The following is a 26,764-nucleotide window of genomic DNA, read 5'->3' on the forward strand; positions in this document are numbered from 1 at the left end:
GATCTGTTTTGAAAGTTCAGATGTTTGTATCTAAAGTAAGAAACATTTATTATGTGCAAAATAACTGCAAGTGAAGACAGGCTAAAAAGCGAAACTTTTTAAAGTTTCTTAAAAAGCTAACAGAGGCTCATTGAGGTCAGTCTGGAAAGTCTGTGATAGTGCCAAAGCTGAACAGATAGGGAGACAGAAGCTCGGGGAATTTAATTCAACTGCTCAAGTTCACTGAGTAGTCCGCACTAGATTCAAGTCTCCAAGCCCCAGGCTTTCGGTGTTTTCATTATCCCAAGCTATAGCTCAGGCCATTCTGCTCTCCACTGTAATTCAGCTGGGTCCATCTCCTTTAAGGAACTCTGTCAGAAAACCTGAGCTACAATGATTTCAATGTCTCCATGGGAATAGGCCTCCTTGATTAGCATGGAATGCTTCAGCTAATGTTTGATGTCTAAGTAATTGCTACACTTGTACTTTAGGCTTGATCCCCATAGCTTGAAAACTCCTGGAGGGTAGTTGGGTCAAGGGCTCCGACCATAAAGGGTCCTCACAAAACTGTATCAGCAAGGGCCACTTCAACAGCGTCTTGGATTATTCTGTTAAGATAATGATGGTCCTTTATGAAAAGGAGAAGAGCTTTGACAGGAATAAGGAAGAAGAAAACGTGGACCAAAACTATTCTCAAATTGAGTAGGTTATTAGTAAATTATATTTAATGAGAGATAGGAATAAGTATTGATGAGTTAGAAAAAGAGGGGAGGAGTAGGGACTGAGAGGCGAGCTGGAAATGATAGCCTACTAAAGGGAAAACAACGGGGGGTTAGCATTGGAGGGGAAATGGGTCCAGTAACCGTTGCTGCGTCTATAGACAAACCATTTTATTTCTATGGATCGTAGAACTCCTAGTTGCTCTCCATTGTATCCCTGGGGCCTAATACAGACTTGCGTATCTAACACATAATATTTGGTGAATCAATGACTGGATGGCTGGATGGCCTAGGCTTCCTGAAAATCACTTCCTCTGCTACAGCTGAGGCAGGACTGAACCTGTGCACAGCTGTTGTCCAGCTCACATGGACGCCAGCAACCGGTTCATTTCAGTCTTAGGCATTGCGGGTGGAGGTGAATGCTAACAAAAACCAAAAACCTATCTTTGGCTTTAAGAATGAGACAATCTTATTGGAAAGATATGCTATGAGATAGCTATCATGTGTAAGGCTTTGTTTAGAGAGGTCCAGATGGTTGTCCAAAATAGGATCGTGCAAGGTCAAAGGCTACAACATATTTGGAATTTGTCAAGAAATTGGAGTCTTCCTCCTCAGCCCTCTCAACTCCTTTCCACCAACCCTGCCTTAAGGGGACTGAGCTGGAGAATGGCTTCACAAGGTCTATTGATAGGAGTTGTAGCAAGTGCAAAACACAAAGTCAGCAACCTCATACTCTGCAAACAGATTCTGAGCTGCTCTTGGTAAGGTACTGTTTATTAAGTATCATAAGGGACTAAAGAACAAGAAGGATATGAGTTTGAGTCTCAGTAGAACTTATAGTTAAATCAGTCGTTTTGATTAACATCAAACAGCAGCATATAAAGAACTTTTTAAAGATAAGATAACCTTGAGGGGCACCTGGGTGGCCCAGTCATTGGGTGTCTGCATTTGGCTCGGGTCATGATGCCAGGGTCTTCCACATCTGGATCCCTGCTCTGTGGGGAGCCTGCTTCTCCCACCCCCCCTGCTTGTATTCCCTCTCTTGCTGTGTCTCTCTGTCAAATAAATAAATAAAATCTTTTAAAAAATAAGATAAACTTGAGCTGGAATTTTGGCTCGCCAATTTGTGATGTTGGGTATATCACTTTCCCCCTCTGTAAAATGGGATTAATTATTTCTCCCTCATAGGATTCTGTGAGAAAATAACACGAGACGGTGCTTGTACAATACATGGGACACAGTGTTCCTCAGTAAAGACTACACTGTTAGCTATTCAGACACTGAAGCTTTTTAAAAAAATTATTCAACACACCAACTTCAACATTAGTAATTTCTCTGAAATCATGACATAGGTTAAAAGGAGAAACCTTTTTAAAACTATAATTTTAAATCAAAAGATTCTCCTCATTTGGGAGCTTCCCTAGTTAGCAGGTAGTTGTGAGGTAAGTGCAAACCGGAGAGAACTGAGCCTCAGGAGTAAATCAACGTTTGTGAAAGGAGTATTACCACATCTTCAGATTGAGAAAAAGGGAAAGGAAATCAAAATTGCAAATGTAGTTCAGAGAAGATTAATTTTTATATGTATCTCCTAGCAAAGAGCCAAACAAGGGAATATGTGCTAACCAGGGTAATCACCTTGCAATCTAATCAGGAAAGGATTTGGGGAGATCGGAAGGTTGGTGTAACCACTGCTTTGGGGCCCAAGGCAGTGCTGGATTAAGTTTCAAAAGGACAGAGACATAAGAAGAGGCATAGTTATTACTACAAAGCCCGGGTTAAGGTCTAGAAGGAATACGTTTATAGTATTGATCATCTCCGGACACAAAGGATATTATTGCCTTGCAAGGGGGCACAGAAAGGCACGAGTTCACTAGAACTCAACAACATACATTTTTATGAGGGAAGGGTGAAAGCAAGCAGATCTTGGTCACACTTGGGAAAAATACTTAAATAATTAATTTTCAAATATCAAGATAAAGAAATCATAATGTGTTCAATGCAAAAGGGGAAGACATATTAGTTAGCAAGGAATTCAGATGCCTGACGCTACTCTGTTGACAGTATTCAAATAAAATAGAAAGGTAAAAGGAAACTCAATCTCCAGTTAAAAAAATAATTGCAGACCAAGAGGGCAAATCTTTTTCACAGAATACTAGTGATTCACATAAAAACAATCCCTTAAGACAGGGAGAAAAAAAGACCAGCACAGCTCCTCAAGTAAGCCCAAGATTTAGCAAAGGGTTTTATATCTTTTCTCCTTCCAAAAGGAGGTACTTCAGTTAGATTTAAAAGATACTATTAGGTTCAAAAATGGGACAAATGTAAATCACAAATTGATAGCTCAGAGATCACCTTACAATTTCCATTTAAAACAAGCTTCTTACACTTTGTTATATTGATTTTTTTTTTTTTTAGATATAAATACCTAGGTCCAATTGGGAATTTCTACATAAAGCCAACTCATTGGCTTTAAATATCTATCTATTCAATTATTTTTTCATCAAGCATGAGAAAATGATATGAAAATCATCTGATCAAAAAACAACCCTCAACATTTGTGTTTCAGCTGTTATCCATCTTAAGTAAGCAGACATCCTTAAAATATTATCATGGCTTTGAAGAAATATATATTTTTTGTTGAAATCAAGTTGGCACTTTTAAGAGAAAATTTCACTGCAACGTGCATGGACCCAGAGGGTATTATGCTAAGTGAAATGAATCAGGGAAAGATGATTACCATATGATTTCACTTATATGTGGAATCTAAAAAACAAAACAAATGAGCAAACAAAACAAATGAACACACGAACAAAAAGGAGAAACAGATCTATAAATACAGAGAGCAAACTGATGGTTGCCGAGGGGAAGGGAATGAGCAAAATGGGTGAAGGGGGAGGGAGAGACAGCCTTCCCGTTATAGAATGAATAAGTCACAGGGTTGAAATGTATAGAAAAGAGAACATAATAATAGAATTGTATGGTGACAGATGGTAGCTACACTTGTGATGAGCGTAGCATAACGCAGAGTTGTCAAATCATTACGTAGTGTACCTGAAACTAAATATAACTTTTGTCAATGCTACTGCAATGAAAAAAAAAAAAAGCAAAGAATAGGGTGTCCTTCCCACAAGTCAGGCACAATGACACAATGAAATATAATGAGTTTAAAAAGTCAACTGAAACAACTATTCCATTAATTTCTCTTAGTATGTGGAAGTTGAAATAAAAGATTTTCTGGTATTTGTAATATTCAGGTATGCATGTAAACAAATATAATTTAGTAGCCTATTAAAACAAGGTTTGCAGTCTTTTATCTAGTTCTAAGTTGTTCTGAAAGTTCCAGATACAATTTTGTTGTTGTTGTATTTCTAAAACACTTAAGACCTTATTGCTCAATATGGAGATAAAACTCCTATTTACTTCCCAAAGAGCTATGGATATAAATCTCAAAGGACATATATCAGATATTGCACAATTTGCAAAGATATTTTCCTATTTGCTTTGCTCCTTGGGATAACCCTATGAAGACAGGATAATTATTTTCCCATACTACAGATGAGGACACTGAAGTTTAGAGGGAATGGGGCTGAAGCCCTGCTTCTCCAACTCTAATATATGTGCTTTCCATGTTATACCATACCCGGGCCATCTGAAAGCATTTATAAGGAAAGATTCATAGCAGAGATTATTAAAAAACTAAACAGGAGTTACAGGATATTCTGAGGGCAAGTTTGCAGGATGCGAAGGTGGAAGAGCAAAATATGAGCAAGACAATTAGTGATCAGTGGTATTTACATTCCCATAAGGTTTCCAAAGTATTCCGTATAGCATTGCCTCCCGGGGATCACAGTGACCCATTGAGACAAGGCTGCTCCACTTGTTCTGTCTTCCCGATGAAGAAACTGAGGTCCCCAGACTTAAAGGTGACGGCTGAAATCGGAATTTGAGTTTTCTATTCTAGTTCCATTTTCTTCCACTGCAAGAATGGGTTTCAAAATATGGCCCTCAGCCCTGAGGCCCGAGTGTTGCTGATGACTGCAAAGCATCTCAAATAGCTGTAGGGCCTTGTTTTATAACATCTTATTGTGGAAACTCTTACCCATATCTTATTGAGTAAAACTAAGTGATTTATAAAATCTTCTAATTAGTTAATGTTCTTATCACTGAGTTCTTTATCCAGTGGGTAGGCTGATTCTGTGGACATAATTTAGTTAGGTTTTCTTTTTCTTTTTTAAAGTAATCTCTACACCCACCAAGGGACTTGAACTCATGATCCCAATCTCAAGAGTCTCATGTTCTACTGACTGAGTCAGCCTGGTGTCCCATATGTGGACATAGTTAAAAGGCGTTTGTTTGTTTTCAATATTTAGGAACCAAAGCACCACACACCAAGTAAACACACCTAGTAGGAAAAAGGCTTAAATTAATATTTCTGCTACATTCTGTCTTACTGTTTAGGGACCTCTTCTTGCTACACGTCCCTGTGTTGCTGCTATACTGACAGTCCTCCCAGAGCTCCTTGCCTACAACTAATAGTCCCTGTGTTGGTTTACACCGTCATTGCCAGGGATGAATATTGGTGGTTCTAGAAAAATAATGGTGCAAGAGTTTGAGGACAGGAGGACCGCCCCCCCATATCAGACACCACCAGAAAGGTGGGCAGGCAATGCCAACGTATCCAATAAATACACACCTGCAGTCAGAAAATCTAGGAAGAAGCTGTTGTTTCTATATATTGAAATTTTGTGTATTTTTAATTTAATATTGTTTCCATATTGCAGTATATTTAGAAGGGAGGCACTGCAATTGTTTTTAGTTTGCCTGCAGAGACTTGACTCCTATTCTAAGGACACGAAGGCACAGTTCTTAGGGGTGGCACAGGTAAGAAATAGGGAGTTGTCTGCATGCATTTTATGCTTCTTTCAGCTGTTGTTAGGAAATGTAGCCCTCAAATAATTCTCCACCATAAGTCTCTGCTATAGGTGATTAAAAATAGAAGGGAGGAGAGAAGGATATAGTTGCAGTTTGCAGGACATAAAAAATGCACATGCTGCTAAATTGTGCAAGCCACAGAGAACACTCCTCACAGGTGTTCCACTCGGCAGAGGTTACTCATTTGCCTCCAAGTGCAATCCAAGGTGTTGACTTCAGGCTTTTAAGGGCCCCTGTCGCTTTCCCCTGTACCTTAGAAAGCTAGAGACACCAATACTTATCTGAGCTCAGTAGCAACCACACTGTTCCCAATTCTGACGTACAGGGCACTGGAAGCTGGGTGTTTTTCTCAAGGAAGGCGTTTGCCTCTGGAATTTCCTGGCTGTCCCAGGCTGCCAGAACCCCACCTTACTGGACTGTCAGGGACTCATGAAAGACTTGTTTTCAGTATAACTTTCACTGATGGGAGGAGACCTCAAAGCCATAATTTTGTAGAAGATAACTTCAGCAATTATCATAGCTCATGATATGTGGGTTCTAATAACTCAATTTTGGTGCTTGCTTCCTGTATATAGCAATTTCAAATAAGAAACAGTTTTAAGGATAAACAGACCAGTAAGTGTCTGTCCTTAGTCATGAGTGGGAATGCTTAGTTATATAGGAAGGTGTTTAGAATCCTAAATATATAAAAACTATCTGTCAGATTGATGCTCCTTCTCACGCTGATTGCTCAGGTGTGCTGGTGCTAGTAATATCCCTGAATTCCAAGGTGGGAAAAACCACAACCTGCTCCTTGAGAGAGCTCTAGGATGTTGTGCGTGTGCCTGTCAAATCTCAAACCCATTTTGGAGATCAGTACTGGCTTTGGCTGGACCCTACGATATTTACTCTGGACGATTATGCCAAGACATTAACAGCTGCAGTCTTAATTATTGATGGCGTTAGTGTCAATCATCTAAGAAGAAAACCAAAGCATAATATTTTAAAATCATTCTGTAAAAAAAAAAAAAAAAAAAAAAAAAAAAAAAGTCTCTGCTGTATAACACAGCTTTCTTGTCATTTATTGCTTTTGAACTTCTCCAGCCAAAGAGGTAATTTCAGAAAACTGCTCTTCTACAATTATTTTTCCTTTCCTCTTAAATGTTGTTTTTTCAAGCGCTCTCCCTTTCAGAACCCAGCACCCTGGCCGTTGACACTACTTTCAGCAAATGCCCCACAGCGGGGGTAACCAATGACATGTTTTAGTTTTGAAAACTTAAATAAACACGGAAAGAAAACCCGAGGAGCAGAAGCCCCCCCCCCCCCCCCTCCCCAAGCCTTTCCGAGCCGCGTCGTGGCTGCGATGCTTCCCGCGCTGCGGGCCTTCCCGGCTCCGCCAGAAATGCCCAGGCGGCTCAGTGTGGTCTCCGAGCCGAGAGCTGGTCGAAGAGGAAACACAAATAGTTGGTTTGACGATCTCCAAGAAGAGAGTTTCCCTCTGGCTTGACTAATATTTGACAGATCCGCCCCACCGCGCCTCTTGGCATCTCGGTTTTGGGACCCCGGCGGTTGCCAAGAATTCTTGCAGGGGCTGGAGCCCCGAGGCCGGGGACCGCGCGGAGCCCGGGTCCGGACGGAGCCTCCTCTCCCTCGCAGTGCGCGCACGCCTGGAAAGGCGGGATTTAGAGGCGGCGATGCTGCGGGAGACTCTGCAGTGGCAACGGGCCCCGGAACGGTCCCGCCTCATTCGCCCTAGTGTGTGTGCCTCGCAAGTCCCTGCCTGGTAAACCGCCACCAGCTTCGGCGCGCGGCTGTGGCGCGGCCGGGGTCGTGAGCGGGACGGGAGGGCCGGGTCGGCCGGGTCCGAGCGCAGCCCCGGGCTGGGCGCGCCCCGCGGGCTCCAGGCACACGCCCCTCACCTGGGCGAGGCAGGGCGCGCAGGCGCTCAGCGCTGGGGCCGCAGCCGGGAGCTTCAGCCCGGCGCCCGCCAGAGTTGGACAGTTCCGGGGCCGCGCCGGGCCGAGCTGTCGCCGGCGCCGCTGTCGCCACCGCCACCGCCCCGGCTGCAGCAGATAGCGGGAGAGCGTCTGCGCGGAGCCCCAGCGCAGCGCCGGCGGGATCGCCGCAGCCGCCGGAGCTCGAGCAACAGCTTCCCGGCTGGAGGAGCCACTGCCCCACGCGCCAGCGGCCCGCGCGCCGAGGTAAGCTCCGAGCGCCCAGCCCGGCGCCCCTGGGACCCGCGCCCCCTTCCCGCCCCAGCCCGCCCGCCTCCTCCCGGCGAGCGGACCCCGGGGCGCGCAGCCGGAGAGAATGGCCGGGAGCCCCCTCCCACTGGAGTTTGCACTTTGTCCGGCGGTCCCACTTGTAGAGGAGGATGCCGAACCGCCGCTTGCGGGGCTGGGGCGTGAGGCTCCTGTGAGCCCCTGGAGTTAGGAGTAGGTCGTGGAAGCCAAAGGAGTGAAGGAATCCCCAGTGTGGGCTCCGGGGCTCTGATTACCAAGGACGAGGGGGAAAATGGAGAAGGGAAGAGGACAAGGAGAATGCCCCTCTGTGGTTAGCCGCAGTGCCTCCGCCACCTGGGCGGGAAGTTTGGGGCTGGGCGTCTCTCTCTTCATTACGGGGAGATGGGTAGTTTGGGGAGATGTGGGAGGAAGATAGGCGTCAAAACTTGGGGTTCTGAGAGTTCTGCAGCTGAAAGAAGGTGAAATGGGGGCGGAGAGGCAGAAAGAAGGTCCCCAAAGTTTGCACTTGCTGGGAGCCTGGGGTGGGGTGCAGGGGTGCCCGGTGAAGGTGTCGGTGCACGTCGGGAGGACACTGTGGGACTGCGGAAGGGACAGGGAGAAGGGGAGGAGGAGGACCATCTGCTTCGCTGCTGTTATTTGCGGGGGCCCATGGGGGAAGAAGGGAGAGCTGGCAGGACGATGTTCCCCAAATGTTTCCCCAGGCTCTGGAGGACAAACAATTTTTATGGTGAACCTGGATGACGGAGTGTTGTAGTCTTTCAAGGAAAATAAATTGCCATCAAGCCCTCGGCCCCCATGAGTACAAAATAAACACAGTTTTGGAATGCTCTCAGAAGTTCTTGGATTAGGAAACGTCATCTTCATTTTCTTTATTTTCGGTTTTGCTTTGCTCAGGAGCATCACACCAAGGTGAATGCAAACTTTGTTAAGATGTAGCAAACGATGCTCAAATAGAAGAAGTAAAACATTCGTGTTATGTAGGGTCCAGCTTCAAGCTTGGAGACTGGCAGCTTCAGAACAATGCATGAAACTGTAGAAAATGCATTTATCAAATTAAAAACAAGGCTTTTCATAAAGTCAGTAAGCTACATCTCAGATAAAGTGAAAGGTTTTGGCTTGAAAGAGCTCCCTTAAATATTTCAGGGCCCTATTTCACCGGTTTTCATAGTCCTTTCATCTTATTTTGACGCCATCTGTTCATTGAGTATGTGTTGTCCCTTCCCTGTGCTAGATTAATGCCCTTAGAATGCAAATGCTGTATTGGAAGTTCTGTTGTTACTTGAGGCTCTTAAGGTAGAAAAAAAAATGTTTATTTACTCAAAAGTGTTGGTTGTAGTTCAGATTCTCTATCCCCATAAATCAAATATTTGTGGATTTATAATTCACACTGCTACTCATTTCCAAAAGTGATTTGAGGAAGCTTGGAATGAAAACCACAAATCAAGTAGCTATTCTTGTAGATCTCCTTGACCTCTCTTGGATGCATTTGTAGTAAAATGCTTTTGCGAAGGTGAGTTCTAACAAAGGAAAAATTCCTGCTCTCCCTGGAATCATCCTAGTGATATCAGTGTTTTGCAGCATAATTCCTATGTATTTCATTTACATTATATTATTTTACATTACGTAAGTCATGATGTCTTTATAGAAGTTTAACGACTAAGCAGCATCTATATTAAAGAAAAGTATGTCAGTATTTTAGAGCATTTTACCAAACATACGGATTCACAGAGCAAAAAGAGAACAGTGAACATAATCTATCTTTCTTGAACTGAGGCAGAAAGGAAACCAAGGGAGGTGTCTCCTTTGCCATCAAACCAGAGAAGGAACTGTCAATTAGTACTTGTCACCCAAACATGGACAATTAGTGAGACCTGTCAGCAGTTAGAGGATAACTTTACCTACCAAGTGTTAACTATTATATGAGGATTTATAAAGCCTTATCAGGTGTTCTCAGCTCTCTTTTTTCTCAGCTTAATGACCTGGCTCAGGGAGGGGAAAAAAAAAAAAAAGCCCCCAAACACCCACCTCCAAAAGGTAAAATGTCTCCATATCTCCGTAGAGTAATGCTGTGTGGAGCTCCCATCATAGAAGAGATAAGAATCTTAAATCCCTCAACTGCCTCCCTTTAGATTTTTTTTCTTCCAACTGAGTTTGAAGATATCATTGCACGATTTTTAACAGCAGCAGTTTATATGAAAAAATATGAACAAATAGTTTACTTCTCACAGGAGTAATTGCTTCATTTATGAAAATCTTTGCTCACAGAAGAGCAAAATTGGCTTTCTGCTGTTCCTCTAAGATCCTATATCTTCCAAGATCTAAAGAACAATGAGCATGTATGTTCCAGTTTCCCACTGCTTTTCCCCTCTATGGTTTTATTGTAAACCCCCCACCACCATCTCACCATCTCTATTTTGCCATCCCCCCCCTGTCCTGTGTCTGTCCCCGGGTGTCTCAATATCACCTTTTCATCTTTCCTTTGCTTTTTTATTTTTTTCTGCAGTTTTCTCTTGATCCTCTTTGCTTTATAGATGATCTCTTTTTTGCATGTTACTTTTTATTCAGTGATGTCCTTTTATTAGTGCTGGATTATTTTCCCAAAGTGGTATTCCTATCCCTACTGTCCCTCCTAAATTTTATATTGACAATTTGAATCATCTGCAAGATGCCTCTGTATTCCTCTTAAGTGCCTTAAACAGGTTTAAACTCTAATTGACATCTTTCTTCTTACATGAAAGGGGGTGGGTCTGTCAATTTCTGTATTTCTCTCCATCACCCAGGACCTTCCCAATATCATTGATTTCCTATAATTTTATATATATATATGTGTGTGTGTGTGTGTGTATGTATGTGTGTATAAATTTTCTAATTTTCTATAAATTTCCTATAATTCACAGATAAACCCTATGGACTTGATGACTTATGATACCCGCTTCTCCACATTTTTATTCCTATAGGGACTATCTTTCTTCAGACTCTTAACTGTTTCTAGAGACTCTCTTGATGTCTTCCTGACTAGTCTCTCAGATCCAGTCTTTCTCACTTCCAATCCATCTTATACTTGGTTTGCAGAATAAACTTCTTAAGGCAGAGCCGAGCTCAATCACTGGCTAATAAACTTTTCTTCAGTGCCCCACCAAATAACATATAAACCTCATCTCTGACGTCTTAAGACCCTTTGCAGTCCAGGCCAAAAATGGCTTCACATTTTTACTTTGACTTCATTCATTCATTCATTCATTCAATGAATATTTGATTGCCTGCTGCATGCCAGAAACAGCTATAGGTATGCCTTGTATATTAGCTCAGTGGTATGCTGCACATTTTATTTTTCAATGGTGGGATCCACTGTTAAAATATAATCTTATGGGCCCTAGCAACCCCACTGACCTCTACATCCCTACCCTTCGTAGTCTCTGAGGCATCATCACAGAGTCCTGAGTCTCCTTGAAACAGTTTGAAAACACTGCTTTGGCAGAAGGCAGTATTCCCTCAACACACAGCAGGCTTCTGAGTTCTGCATCTTTGCTTATGCTGTTCCCTCTTCCTAGACTCGGCCCTCCCACTTCTGCAGAACCATTTCTACCTGCCAGAGAGTCAGTGCCATTGCTGTGGCATCTCCGAACTCCAGGACTCCAGTGTTTCCTCCTCCAAACCTTGTAACACTTTGGTAGGCATCTTCTTGGAGCACAGGCCAAGTTGTCTCCCTCATTTTCCTGTGCCTTTTGCATTCTCCCCTCAGGGCATCCTGCCAACCATGCCTAACCTCAGGCCTTCATTTCCTGAAATACCCAGCTGAGGGCCTGGCAGGTTGTGGGACATCAGCAAGTAATTTAATTAGACTGAATTCTACATAGCTCTCTAGTCCCCACTTGGGCCTGTGATAGCTACTTGTTTTCAGGATTCAGTCTCTTACAGTAGAGCCAGTGCTTCTCGAATTTGAATATGTATCTTGATCATGAGGAGATCTTATTAAAGTGCAGAGTCTGGTTTAGCAGGTCTGGGATGGGGCCAGAGGTACTGCTTTGCTAAGGAGTTTCCAGCTTATGTTGAAATAGCAGAACCTTGAACTTGAGCAAGGTAGTAGATGTTACTTCACAGTTTGGGGAGTTTCTGGCAGCCCCAGCTCTCTGTCTGGTGGTTTTCCTCCAGTTAGTGTTTGCTTCCATATTACTTTGTATCCTGGAAGTATTTTAGGCCTTGACATGCTTCCCAAACCAAAATGGAAGATGTGGTGATGCCCTTAAGTTTTCTTTATTTTGCTGACCCAGTGTTGCAATGGCTAGTTCTCCCTCTTGTATTTTTCTCTGGCCAGTTTTATTTCTTTGTTGTATATTACTTCTCATTTTACCATTATATCCAGACTGTGGTGGTTCTCCTTGCTCACTCTGCTATGATTCTTTTTCTTTCCTGTGCTCTCTTTGGTTCTTAAAATTCAGATGCCTTGGCTGACTCCCTGCCCCAACTGTTTTCCTATTGCTTCCAAAATTATCTGTGAAAGGAGCACTGAAATCCGGGGCAGGAGACTCCAGTTCTCACTCTGCCTTTACTGTGAGCATGAGATATTGGGCAAAGCTGTTTCTTTCTGGTCTTTTCACTTGTGGATGGAGGTTGTGGATTATACAACTCCTGGCATCTCCTTTAGCACCAGGAGATCTTCTTTACCCCGTGAGATCTTCTCGTGGGGCAGAAGGAGCAGGTTGGGGGAGGAAAGAAGGATCATGTGGTGCTGGTGATGCTGGTGTGGGCCCTCATCTAATGTTTCTGTTTTAGATAAACAATTTGAACTTTTGTTCTTGCACCATTCAGGGACTTATGTTTCTTAAGAAAAAAAGAGCAACAACTATACCTTGGGGTTTGCAAATCCTGTTGTTCTCAACCCTGGATTCACACTAAAATCAATTCAGGAGCTCACAGAAAATAGTGGTGTTGTTAGCTCATTTCAAGGGAATGATTTAATTTATCAGTATTTTTGAAATGTCCCCAAGTGATTCTGATTTCCAGCATGGGTGGAGAACTTCAGTGTCTGGTCTGTAAAGGCTGCTTGGAATGATGGTTAAGAGCACAGTATTGTGCTGAGTCAAATCCTGGCTTTGCTACTCAACAAATTTGAGAGCTTCAGGGGGTTACTTCATGTCTTAGAGCTTCAGTTTCTTTGTCTGTGAAATGGGTTGACTTTGTTATTGTGAGGTTAGACAGGCGCCATCAGTGGAATACTATGCATATTGTGGTTGTTGAAGAAAGAGTAGTGGTTGTTTATCCTGATACCATAACAATTTAAATCCACTGAATTACTTAAGGGTCATTTTGCCTCAGAGCTAACAGTCTCCTTGCCCCCTGTTCAGTTTCTAGGTATTCTGCATAGTATAATCACTTTGAGGAGAAATTTATGAGCTTATTTTTCAGAAGTCAGTGAAAAAAATACGGAAGAGGGCATATATATTAATAAAAACCAACCACCCTTGTATTTTTGATCCATTTGGTGCCACATCAACTCTATGATCTCATAAATAGCAAAGATAGATTAAAACATATATAAACTGATACACAAAAGATGGCCAGGCTTTCATACCTACGTCATGAAAAATGCTTTTGCTCTTTAATAAAGACAGTTCTGTCACCAACAAATAGAAAGGGTTGAAATTCATGGGTCTAAGAGAGCATTTTATTTTGGAAATAAATATAAATGGGTTAGGCGTTTACATTTCTGAGTTTATAATGGGAAATGGAATTTAAAAATTAAAAAGCGCACACAAAGTGATAATCTGTCCTGTGCAGGCTAAATCTTAATCAACCCTTTCTTCTCTTTTTTTGGCTGAGATTCCAGAACAGCCGTTATGCTATAATGTTATCATCATATCAGCAAAGCAAAGATTGGGTAAATGGATATAACCCATATTAACTGAGGACCCACAGACCTTTTTTTTTTTTTTTTTCCTGTATACATCTGAAAACAAGTAAAAGGGTGCTTAGTAATTCCAGTGGGCCTGGCCTAGGTACCTCACAGCAAACATCAGGGGTTGTCATTATTGATGGCCTTCGTGCATAAAAGAAAGACTCCTGGAGACAGCGTCTCACTTTTTTCTCTTAGAATGAAATGTTTCATTTCTGTATTATTTACTTTTTGATCAGGAAAAGTATTTTTAATTAAACTGATAAAACTTTTCCAAAGTTTATTTTTCATATTGTGGTGTGTGCTTTTTAAATAGCACAATTAAGAAGATACTATGACATTTTAGGGGCGCCTGCGTAACTCAGAGGGTTAAGCCTCTGCCTTCAGCTCAGGTCATGGTCTCAGGGCCCTGGGATTGAGCCCTACATCAGGCTCTTTGCTCAATGGGGAGCCTGCTTCCCCCTTTCTCTCTGCCTGCCTTTCTGCCTACTTGTGATTTCTCTCTCTGTGTCAAATAAATAAATAAAATCTTTAAAAAAAGATACTATGACATTTTAAAAAGAACCTTTGAGCTACAACTAAGAAAAGGTCCATTGTGAGCGATGTTTAGCTAATTCTTTTTGCAATCTTTGCTTAATATACTTGTTAAAATTGTGTCAAATTCTACAGAGAGCTGTGACTTTTAGTGTGTATTGATTAAAGTGGTCAGTCTGATGGTTAGTCAGCCTGATGGTTAGTCCATTATATAAGGTTTTCAGAGTCTAGAGGTCTGGATCCTTGATCAGCTTATACTCGTTGCAAACCAGGATTCAGATTCTGATTAATCTCAGGCTTAATAGATTGTTATTTTTGTGAAGTATGAGTTAAGGATATAAGCTAAGGAAATGAGTTAAGGATAGTTTAGGGTGAAAAGGGCTCTTTGTGCAAAATCCTCATTGACAAATTGGAAAATGAGACCTGAGAATCTAGATTATTTAAGATTTGACCCTAAAGAAATTAGACATCACAAATAAGGAAGGAAAAGTTCTTGTGGTACTAACAGTGAAATTAAACTTCACATAACATTTATATAGACCCTGTGATGTCAGGTGGGAAAACTGTACCTCACAGACTTAGAGAGAGAGGTATTACTTTATATTTTATCTAAAATGTAATGCTGTAAGTAAGAATACAAAGCACAAAATGCCATTGTTTGTATATAAAAAAACCCCACACTTATATATGAAAACAGGTGTTTTGATCTTATATTTATGAATTTTTATTTTAATAAATTGGTCATTGTAACATGGTTTTACACGATACCTGGAAATGCTGATGGTTGTATTTAATCATTACCCACATGATACATATCTCATTACCAGCATACGTTACACTATTGGAGATGAAGAGAAGTATAGCCTAATGGTTGAGTTCAGGCTCCAGAGTCAGACTTTGTGGATGCAAAATTCAGCTCTTCCACTTATTCACTGTCTAACTTTGTTCAAGTTACTCAACTTCTCTGTGCCTTGTTTCCCAAGTGTAAGAGACAATGAGAGAAATTTTCATGGGATTGTTGTCAGAAAAAACAAGTACACATAACATACTTAGCAAAGTTCTTAGGACTTACCAAAGTCCAGTACTCCTAATGGTAGCCATTATTGTACATTATATGGTTAAATAATGAATACCAGATACCTCAAGGATACATTGATTTGTTTGCCAAGAGAACTTGTGCAACTCTTAGGTTTTGCACCTTGAGTCTGAAACTTACTTTGTATTTTTCTAATATATATGATCTCTCCTCTGTCTTTCATTGTTTACTATAGGAGAACAATGAAATGAAAGAGAGAATAGAGGTGTGGAATTTTAAGCCCTACAAGGGCTCCAGACAATTTAACCATGTGAAGCACAGACGGATTTTTAATAACAAAATATATAACTCAGGCCGTAGGGTTTATGAAAAGATCAAGTGGCTTAAGACGTAGCTTTCATATGACATGCTTCCTGAACTTGGTAGTCATGTATGAACCTGGAATGTTTGGAAGTGACCTAAATCAGAGTGACCTAGGTATAGGAGCCAGCAAATGGAATTAGGGTCTGTGACCAGAGTGGACTCATTCAAGGACAGTCTCTTGGGCATTTGAATTGTAGTTGAATCCTCCTGGGTTCACATGCATTTATTTGAGCACTTGCATTGGATTTTCCGAATTGGAATTTAGACAACAAAATAATTAGCAAAACAAACAAAACAAAAACCCCACAAAACCCACAAAAAAACCATAATTGATAAACTATATGCAGGATTACCAAGGAGTTTAAGTCCATATATATATATATATATATATATGCTACATGTATGGTTTTTTTTTCTTTTTTTTAATAACATTTTTTATTTTTTTTAATAAATATATAATGTATGGTTCTTAAAAGTCAGTCTCATTTCCACAGCAATAAAATCATCAGGACTTAGAAAATCTTAGTCTTGTTCTTTTGCATAAACTTCTCCTTGTGTCTCATGCTTGTGGTCCTGGGCTGATCCTAAAAAATGTCTCTAGTACAGTGATTCTTGGACTTTAGCATGTAAGGGAATCCCTGGAGGGCTTACAAAAAATGCAGATCTCTGTAATTCACCCTTGAAGTTTTCTGACTCACCAGGTCTTGAGGTAGGACTCACTAATCTAAATATTTTACGGAAATATTTTGTAAGTGTCCCAGTTGATTCACAGATCAAACAGCCTAGTTCTCTAGATGAGCACTTGTTCTCAGCTTGGGATGCCTTTCACAGTTATTGTGGTTCTTTTAGTAAAAGTCCAGTTGAACAGGCCAAGCTCAGTTCTTCTGTGATGCATTAACCACAGGACTTTCCTTGCTTAAGCTGCTTTGAGTCCCCCATATGAGCCTGTCATGTGCAAATTCTAGAGAACAAGGCTTTGTTCTCTCATTGACTACCTGGGGCCTTCAGCCACGGGTTTTAGTATACTGTGGTTCTCCGTAGCTGTAGGGACCACTGGCCACCTGCCTCCGTATCCCTGTGAGCTCACTCGGGATAGTCAAATTCCAGGTCCCAAACCTAATACTACTAAACTAAAAAAAAAAAAAAAAAAAAAAAAAAAAAAAAAAAAAAAAAAAAAAAAAAAAGAAGAGTTGGGATGTGAGGTCTTAGAGCCTGGATTTTCCCTTGCTTTGCAGAGGATGATGATTGCCTTGAAGTTCTATAGCCGGTGCTCTGTGGAGCTAGCCTTTGCCTGCATGGGTCAGGGCTTCAGACGGCTCCAGTGCTTGTGGTGAGCACACTGGCTGCAGCGACCATAAGGCCAGGATAGGGACCGCCATGACTCCTGAATGTCAGCAATGTCTCTTCCTTCTCACACCTCCAGGCTTCTCCTTTTTCTGCAGACTGCTAACAGCCATTTCTCTTGTCCTTGAGGTTTTATAATGGGAAACACAGGCTCCTTTCTCTCTGGGCTCTTCCTGTCTTCTCCTTTCCACAGCTGCCAAATAGAGACCCAAACGATAGTGCCAAACATACGAATGTGATGGCACACGTTCAGGCTGCTGCTGGCCTGGCAGAGAGACCCCGTTAAGCCTTTTCCAATCCTTGAAGGCTTTCTTGCCTCCCTGTGTATAGCTTACATAAGCAGGGTTTAAATTTGTCGAGAATTTCACAGGTTCTCAGATCTGTTGTCTTCCTCTTAAAGTGCTTTGGAAAAAGGAACAGTATAATGTACTCTTGGCTGGAATGGGGGAGAGGCAACCCGATCTTTAGAAATATTTGAATTCTTGAAATCGTGTTTCTGAATTATCAAGAATTGTAGCAAGAAAATTACTGTATATGTGTAACAGTTCTGTCTCCAGGCCATGTACTTCAATAGACCCATATAAAAATGTAAATTAGAGAATGTTTTAGTGTTCCTATATAAAATAATGAACAAAAGTGACGTTAAAAATTATTAAGTATTATATTGTGAACTTTGTCATTGATTGCTTTAAAAACTGAGGAATAGTTTTCTGTCTTGTTAAATAACCCTTTATCTATAAAACTTCAGAGATTGATTGAAAGTAAGGTCGCTTAAAAGTCAATAGTTTGACATCTCCTCATTCCAAGTTCGTGTTTTGATGGAACCCTGTTACATCTGACACAGTCCTGACACAGTCCTCCTAGATGTTAACATCTTTCTTCCACAATAAGGAAGGCTCCCTGATAACCAAAGGAGGCGGGGTTAGTGAGGTTGGGTGACTGGCAAAAAGGTATTACATCTACCTGGAATCCACCACCAATCAAATTAGATGCGAGAGGGAATTATGCGTCGAGGAGATAGTAGTGTCAAACTTCAAGGATCTTTTCAAGAGATGATTACTGGTGACATGACAAGCTTATTTTTCTCACATTAGGAAAAGCATTTAAAAGACAACATCTGAACTGTTCCATAGGGCTAATAATGATACTTGATGGCGGGGCCCTCCATAGGATGGATTTTTCATCATCTCTTGGACCTGTGCTTAGTTGAAGAGATTGTGCTATCCCAAAGGCCTCTCCGACTAGCCCACTTTTTTGTTTCCGTGAAGCCTTGTTATGACCATAAGACAATGAGCACTAAGAACATGATTTCAGCACTGATTGAAGCCACTTGAAGCAACCTAGCATGAGGAAAGACACAAAGCAGAATTTTTGTGAGTCTCCCCACCACCATGCCGCCATTGTTAACCTCCTTTAGCAATAGGACAAGGCACATGTTTCACCATCTGGTGCAAGATAAGAGGGCTTTGAACTGACACGGAAGCTGCCTACGAACCCTCAAAGGGATGACATGTGGACAAAGACACAGATTCATTTTTCTGAAGTTCCAGCAGGCACAATTAGATTCAGTGGGTGGGATTGGAGGGAGGCAGATTTCCATTCAGTGTGAGAGAGAACTTTCTAATGATTCATACTGTTCAATAGTGGCCTTGAAGTTTCACACTTGTTCCAGAGGAAAGTATATGACACGTGAGAGGATCAGCCACCAGAAACAACATATAAGGAATTCTCAGATTGAGTGGAAGCTCAACTTGGCTGACCACTGTAATCTATCTGCTTTTTGGATTTATTGTTTTTGTTTTTTTTTAAGATTGCTTATTTATTTGTCAGAGAGAGAGAGAGAGACAGGGAGAGCACAAGCAGAGAGAGAGACGGACTGAGAGAGAAGCAGGCTCCCCGCTGAGCAGGGAAATCCGATGTGGCACTTGATCCCAGAACTCCGGGATCATGACCTGAGCGAAAAGCAGCCACTTAACCAACTGAGCCACCCAGGCATCCCCGTGTTTTGGCATTATTGGTAAAATAATTTGAGGAGTGACCATAGGCATGGGAGGGGGACATATAAGAAAATACGTAGGTGAAGAGGTAGGTGTTTCTAGACTCCTTAAAAGATGAAAAAATAATTACCTCATCTTCCCCCTGGCTTTATAAGCAAGTTACACTTGAGCACCTATCATGTCCAGAATATCATCTCATTTAACAGCCAAAAGACCCAAATCCCAGTACGTCTTATCTTAGCCAGAGTTTTGCAGTTGCTTTCCTGCATCTTTGATGACGTCACAAAAGGTGTCCTGCATACACATCCTCCCTGAGCTAAGCTCCTGGCTAATCTTTCATATCACTTCTTCTGTTTCCTCTCTGGTGCCTGCACTATTAGATTGTGGTGATCAGGTTTGTACTGATTGTACTGATTTTTCTCACTAGACTGTAAGCTCTTTGAGAACAGATCCCTTTGATTGATTCATCTAGTCAGTGTCTATCCCAGTATCTGGCAAATAGTAAAAGCTGATGTTTGTTAACTGAGTATTAGATTTTTCCTCCCATCATACCTCTTTCCCGAAAGAAATACCCTGGATGACTTTTATCCTCAAGGTAAGGAAATACAGTAGAATATTCTTTCTTCTCCCAACCATGCCTTTCCATTCCTAATCACACCCTAATTACCTACTCCATTTATTCTGTTTCAGGGGAAAGCTAGTGAAGAGAGTGAGGTGAAAAAATCCCCAAAATTAGAGAAGGGAAAACCACCTTTTAGGCAACCCCTTCCTGAGCCCAACTGGATATGTTGCCTTTGGCAGCATTACTGGTGGGATGAGGAGGAAATCCTGCTCCTGCTGTTAACTAGTTCTGTGAGCACCTCATTGTTTCTTCTCAGTAAAGTGAGGGTTTATCCAGACCATTTACAGGGGCTCATTCTGAAATACTGTAATTCCTAATCTCTTCTCCCTTCTGAAGTTTCCTGAGGTCCTTTGCCGAGTATTCTCTGCTTAGTATTCTCCTGGGTAACCAAGAATCCAGAACAATGAGGAAAAGCAATGTTAGGAGGTGACACTGGGATAAAACAGGTTCTCTGTGCTCTGACACACTTGGGTCGAATTCAGGCTATATGGCTTTGGGAAAGCTATAAACCTCTCAAGGCTAAAGATGCCTTTCCTGCAAAATGGCCAGAATATTCTAGACCTCGAGAGCTGCAAGGCCTCGGTGAGATAACATATATGAAATGCTAATCTTGCTCCAGAAACATAATGAGCCCTTAGAAAATGATAATGGTTATTTGGAAATAGTCCCCTGTCTCTTTTTTCCTTTTTCCTCCAACCTCTGAAAGACACCCACATGCAACTCCTGAAGTTTTCTTGGCATGATTCTGTTGTGTTCAGTGCATCCTTTCTCTTCCATTGAGAATTAGTAGAGGATAGTCAAGGTCCCTTCCTGCTGAGGCATTCTGCTGTAGCATGTACAATGGCCAAAAGAGCAGCCCACTTCACAGTGATGAGGAATAGATTTATTTTAACATTTGCATGGAAGACATGAATGTTATTGAGGAGACGCAGGAAGTGGGTGTGGGGTCGTCTGTCTTAATATCATATAATGTATCACATCCAGCCAAGATTCTTTTATTTGAAGAAGCATTGACTGAGCAACAGTGACACAGCAGCTCCTGAGCCTGTCAGTAAATAGACACCTTATAAAAATTTATGAAGTTCAGGTTGTAAAGAGCAAACTGCACATACCGAGGAGTAACACTGCTTATTAAAATAATTTCCTCTTTAAGTCTGTTGTCTCCGTATCGCCTATTATAGAAGCTCACGCCATGGCTAGATACCTCAACAGCCTGTAAACTTTTATATGGGCTTTTGAAAAGGGATGATAGTTTTACGAGATGTGATTTTCTCATCTCACCAAATTAGATTATTTGAGATAGGGTCCCTGGATGTAAAATTTCAATCCTGAGTAAATCTGCACCTCAGATACCCTGTGCAGCCTGCTAGCAGAGTAGAAATGGAGCATAATAAATCTTCCCTGAGCCCATTTCTCTACATACAACCCCATAATTCATTCCATGCTTGGGACCCATGACTACTTTCTTGCAGCTAATCAGTCTGCGTCCAGGCTGGCTCCTTTCATGAGTAGCTTCTCCTTCGAGGTCCAGATCTTGCCTCTTGCTTATGGGCTTCTTTCTAGAGCTTGTGTGCCATCATGGACCTTGCATCCAACCTGTTCCTCATCATATGGTAAGCAGTTACCCTAGTTCTAGGGTGGCCAGTTTGTGGTGGTAGACTTCAAAAAGATCTTCTCTTGAAAGCGGATTAAAATAAATGACAGCATCTCTGAGCATAGTCCTGGAAACCCAGGAAGTATTTTGGTGATTCTTTCCTGAGTCTCCTCTGAGAGGACAGATGGGGGAACGATCTGCTACTGGTTCCAGTCCCTTCTGCTTCATTTATGAGGAATGCTTCTTTCTTGCTCCTGCATTTGTCTTCTCTTCCTGTGGCTCAGTATTGCTCTGGTCCAATGGCACCACCACCATCTGCTGCCAAAAAACAGAGAATGGCTGCAGGTAACTTTCAAGGAACTTGGGGAGAAGGAAGAGGTGAGGAGAATGTCTCTCAATGTGGAGCAGAAGCAGTCAGACTCAAAAGGGAATTAAACACAGTGCTTCCAGGCCTGTTTCCACCCTTACTGATTCTTGTGGTAATGGGCAAAGAGTTTATTTTGACCAGGTCTAACTTTACCCACACATAAAACAAGCAGGTAGTAATTGGTAAACTTTAGTAGACCCAACTATATAAACTATAAATTATATAGGCATGGAAAGTTAGCTTCTGTTCCTCCCAATGATTCAATTTAATAACTTAGTGTCTTGAGACTGTTTTAATGGAGCTCAGGACTTGGGAAGAAGAATTTTCCAGAGGACCGCTGCTGTGCAAGGTTAGTGCAGGGTCCACTCAGAAATAACTTTGTGCTGAAGGCCAGGTAGTCAATGGGAGCCTGGTGCAAGAGCAGCCACTAGAACAGCAGTTTGAAGCAGAAGTAATGGCATCCGGTTGGCTGGTTTCAGGAGCAGTTATCTTTATGTCCTTCTGTGATTTGAAAGTCATTAATTGAGTAGCCCCTTAAACTTTTTTCCTAATGCTTGCACCTAAAGTTATTCATCCACATTCTCTTCCACTCCCTGAAGTCGCGAAGGGCCTCTGAGTTTTGTCTGGTTTCAAGAAAAGGAAACAGAAGCACTGAGAAGCTACCTGATGTGCCCAAGGTGGTACAGCTCAGTAGTGGCAGAGCAGGACTAGGTTCTGGCCAGGGAGAGTGGAGTCCCAGCTGCCCAGGGTTGGCCCAGGGACAGGCAGTGTGGGCGTTACTTGGAAGCTTGATAAAAAATACAGAATCTTAGTCTCCACGTAGGGCCTACTGCATCCAAATCTCCATCTGAAACCTTTCTGTGTGTCTCTTGCACATCAAAGTCTGAGGATAGTAATGGAGTGGCACCTTCTGCTTCTCCTGAAGGTTCCTCTCTGCTTCATGCTTCTGACACAGGGTCCAGCCCTCTAGGTTCACGGAGAGGCCACTGTATAAAGGGAAAAACATGCCAAAGCGGTCTTGGGGCAACTTCCTTGATTTTATATGTGAAGTAAAACAGATTGAGTTTTCTTCCCAAGCCTTTTGAAGGGTTATATAGAACACCACAAACAGGTAAGCAGGCTATAGAGTGCTCATCTCTTTTAAAGGCTTTATAATTTAGCTCCTCAGCAAACTCCTTCCTAATATCACCATACAGCAGCAAATTCCCACTTAAAAATATGCAAATGTAACAGGACAAGTGGGCAGCATCTCTGATTAGACATCCGAGTCATTAGGATGATTTAGATTAAATCTGAACTTTTCTGTTTCTGAGATGACTTTAGAATCCTAAGGCTGTTGGAGCCTCTTAGGTTCCAAATTTTGAAAATAGATATGCTAGATATATATTTTTTTAAAGATTTTATTTATTTATTTGTCAGAGAGAGAGGGGGAGAGAGAGCAAGCACAGGCGGACAGAATGGCATGCTAGATATTTTACAAGAACAGTCTTAAAATGTAAACATAAAAGTAACTGAATAACACAAAATTTGGGACATAACCATGCGCAAACTACTATTTTGGATAGTCAGCAAGTCATTAACTCATCTCAGGTGAATTTCTACAACTAAAAGTCACTACCGTGTGCAAGTATATCACAGGAGAGAATATTGGCTGAGAAGAGAATCTTTGAAATGTTCCCTTTGTCTTTCATCATCTTGCAGAGGAACAAGTTGGCTTTGAAAAAGTCCTGGCAGCCACAGGACACGACAGCTGTCAACAGTGCTGAGATAGAATGGGACAGATAGTAGGGACGCATTTTGTTTGAAGATGTCCAAGAGCACTGTAAATATACTTTGAATTCTAGGGCACCTGATGTCAAGTTGTAAACAGGGATCACAAAATGACTGACTTCTTGCATTCCTTAGGAGGTCCCTGGGATCCCCTAAATAGGGAAACTCTTGCCAGTTTCCTAGTGTGACCATCTGAGAGGGTCATTTGTGCATGTGTGGCTTTGCACTCACAAGCCCAGAAAATAGAACCAGAGCTGCAAGTCTTCATAAATATGATTTGAAAATATGCATGTGATCCATATAGCTCTTCTATATGAGAGGCAGCTGTGACATGCCCTTTGTATGATGAGTTTATCTTTGATCCCTGGCCCCATCAATTTCAGTGATACTTGCTTTTACCTGTATAGGCAGAATGACATTTTTGTTGTGGCTGAAGTACCCTGGGTCAACTACCTTCACTGACCACAGTCCATTGATTCCTGAGCTTTTGCATCTCTTGAGGGTGGCACATTTGCAGGCCCTGGTTTACTTATTTATTTTCATTCTTACCCGTCTTATATTCTGTCACCTTCTTCCATTCATTGCATCATATCCAGTCAGATCATTCACTCACCAAAGAATTGAACTGGGATGAGGCTACGTATTCAAGTCAATTTATGTCCTCAATTGCTACCAGAGCATACCATCTATACAGAGAAAAATATTTTAAAATAGCCTAGGTTTTTCTTCTTCTTCTTCTTCTTTTTTAATATTTTATTTATTCATTTGACAGACAGAAACCACAAGTAAGCAGAGGCAGGCAGAGAGAGAGGTGGAAGCAGGCCCCCTGCTGAGCAGAGAGTCCGAACCCTGGGCCAGACCCCAGGACCATGAGATCATGACCCGAGCCAAAGGCAGAGCCTTAACGCGCTGAGCCACCCAGGTGCCACAATATTCTTCTGAGAGTCTCAAACCATTACTGCCTTTAGGGGTGTTCAAGTAGTCTCTGGATTGAGAAAATCATTTGACCTGAGATAATCCACTTTGTGTGATGTTGTAGTAGCGAGCATTACGCTTTTCATATTCGGCCTTCATATACAAACATGGTAAATGTCACCAAGACAAGACCACAAAGAAAAGCAAAGGACAAATTAAGTCTTAACATGGTTCTCTAAGTTGAATAGTTGATCATTCATTGGAGAGTTATGATTGTACCCAGTGCTACTTGTATTTGGAATGCCCTTCGTTATTAGATTTTTATTGAGATTCTGAGAGTAATAGAGCTTGGGATCAATAGTGTTACCTTCTCTTTTTTCTTAAGGTCACAATTAAACATCCTGTGCATTTTTATGCACCTAGAGGGTCATACTGATTTTTTTGTCTATCCTTCCCCCACGTCTTTGAACTAATGATAAGCCAAATGGATTGATCTTCTTAAAGCATTCCTTTGACTAAAAAAAAAAAATGATGTTTTCACCTTGGCTTCCTTCTTTCCTTTCCTTCCTTTTCTTTAATTTCAAATAATGTTCCGTATAGAAATAACAACAATAACAATAGCAACCAGAGACCATAGGCTGCCTCACTGTGTGTGATAGTGTTTTAAGCACTTAACATGTATTATATCATTTAATAACACAATAAGCATTATTGTCATTCCTGTTTTACACATGACAGAACTGATGCTTAAGAAATTAAGGCACTTTTCTAGGTCATTAGACTAGTACCAGACAAAACTTGAACCGAGGCCTCGCTGACTCTAGAACTCACCTTTATCACAAAAACCGTAATGCAAGAGTAGAAAAGAAAATTTAAACATCATGTAGTTCAGACTATTCTTTCCACAGGCAAATCAGTTAAAAGAGCTTAAAAGCCTTACCCTTGGTTTTATAACTAGTAAGTGAAAGAGCCCATCTCGATGGGTTCCACCCTTATGGCAGTTATGAAGGCATGTTCATTCCGTCTAACTGGCTCGCTTGGGTCGGCTGTCTTCCCTGGATCAATGTTCTGTTGTTGCCACAAGGAGCGCGGGCACACTGTACAGAATCGTTCAAAATGGCTGCTACCTCACTTGACCCTCTTGCTGCAGGTCAAGAGGAATCTTCATGGCTGGGCAAGGAACAGCTGCAAAAGCTGTTCACCGTATGGGGCTGTTCTCGTCCAGGCTGGAAACTCCATTCTAGCCAGACTCTCACAGAGCCAGGAAGCAAGACCCTGTTAGGGAATTTTCCATATTATTAGGACTCCTCCTCCCCTCCAAGGAGACCAAATTCAGGGCGAAATCAGTCTGCCTTCGTTGTTCTTTGCTCAGCCAGCTCTCCAGGCCCTGCCTCTCTTTTGAAGATAGATTGAGTTTGACAGATGGAAAACCAGCAGCAGTCCTGAGACTGGCTGCCAAATGGGACAGAGGAGAAGGTGATCTGATGTGTTGTGGCATCGAACTGAAAGGGTATGGACATGGACGCATGAGTGGAGACAATGAATGGTGACCCTCTTGGGGAAAGAGCAGCATTTTGATCCCAGCATAAACGGCGTTGAGGATCTGGAAAAGCAGGCTGCTGCTGCGTGTCGTATACCTGTACTGCAGCTTAACTTGCGTAATGGCTCTTCCACATAAATGCGGTCCCGATCAGACTTTTTTTTAGTGGTATATTCTTACCACAAAACTAAACTTATTCATGAAAATACGAAGAAGGAAGTGGTGATTCTCCTGAGTTACCCATGCAGGTAGAATTGTGATTCCCCGTGAGACCGTTTGTTTCGCTCTAGGTGAGTACTTCTTTTCCCTTTCCAAGCAGGGAGCCAGGCCTATGTGCTCTCCTGGCCTCAGGGGAGAACGGTAAGCAGGGAACTAGAAAAGAAAGAGGTTGATTTCTTAGAGTCAGAGGATCCAAAGGTGGTCTGCATCTCCAGGGCACCCCAGGGTTGAGCCGGATATTGTGAGGGAGTGTGATATGTTTGGGGAAACAATGTATTTTATCATAGGGATCCCCAGCCTTGGCCAAAAATCCTACAGCATGTGAAGCAGGACCCCCAGCACCAGAGGAGAGGCGTCCAGTCCGGGAGTTTTTCTTTTAAAGATGCAAATCAGCATATTTCTCAGCAAAAGATCCCTTCATTGATAGCACATCTATAGGGGATAGAGAAAGGTATGCCAAGCAGGTGAACTGGCATGTGCAAAACCATGAAGTTAATAGAGCACGTGCTCTCTACCAGTGATTTTCTTCATCTGGATCCTGGGGTTGTGTTTATGAACAGCTGGAAGGATGGGCAAGTCTGCTCATGGGTGGGTTTGACTGCCATCTGGTGGAATCTCTGTGGGCCAATGATTTTCAAATGTTTTTTAGGAACACAGATCACTTTTTCAAATAAAACTTTACATAGAAACTCAATGAACTTTGATGCCATACTCTCCA

General features: G+C 41.9%; 1 protein-coding gene across 4 annotated transcripts in view; it reads left to right on the plus strand.

The window, feature by feature from the left end:
• The first annotated feature begins 6,987 nt into the window (after window positions 1-6,987).
• ZNF385B (zinc finger protein 385B) overlaps window positions 6,988-26,764 on the plus strand; it is a 417,541-nt gene continuing 397,764 nt past the window's right edge. For 2 of the 4 annotated variants that reach the window (XM_045066764.1, XM_045066765.1), the window contains exon 1: window positions 6,990-7,810. The gene's annotated coding sequence lies outside the window, so the exon portion shown is untranslated. Of the gene's footprint in view, window positions 7,811-26,764 lie in introns of all 4 variants that reach the window. The other 2 variants (XM_045066763.1, XM_045066766.1) reach the window with 2 other exon arrangements.

Source organism: Mustela putorius, unplaced genomic scaffold, assembly GCF_011764305.1.
Source record: "Mustela putorius furo isolate JIRA1106 unplaced genomic scaffold, ASM1176430v1.1 tig00003869_pilon_pilon_pilon, whole genome shotgun sequence".
Lineage (NCBI taxonomy): Eukaryota > Metazoa > Chordata > Mammalia > Carnivora > Mustelidae > Mustela > Mustela putorius.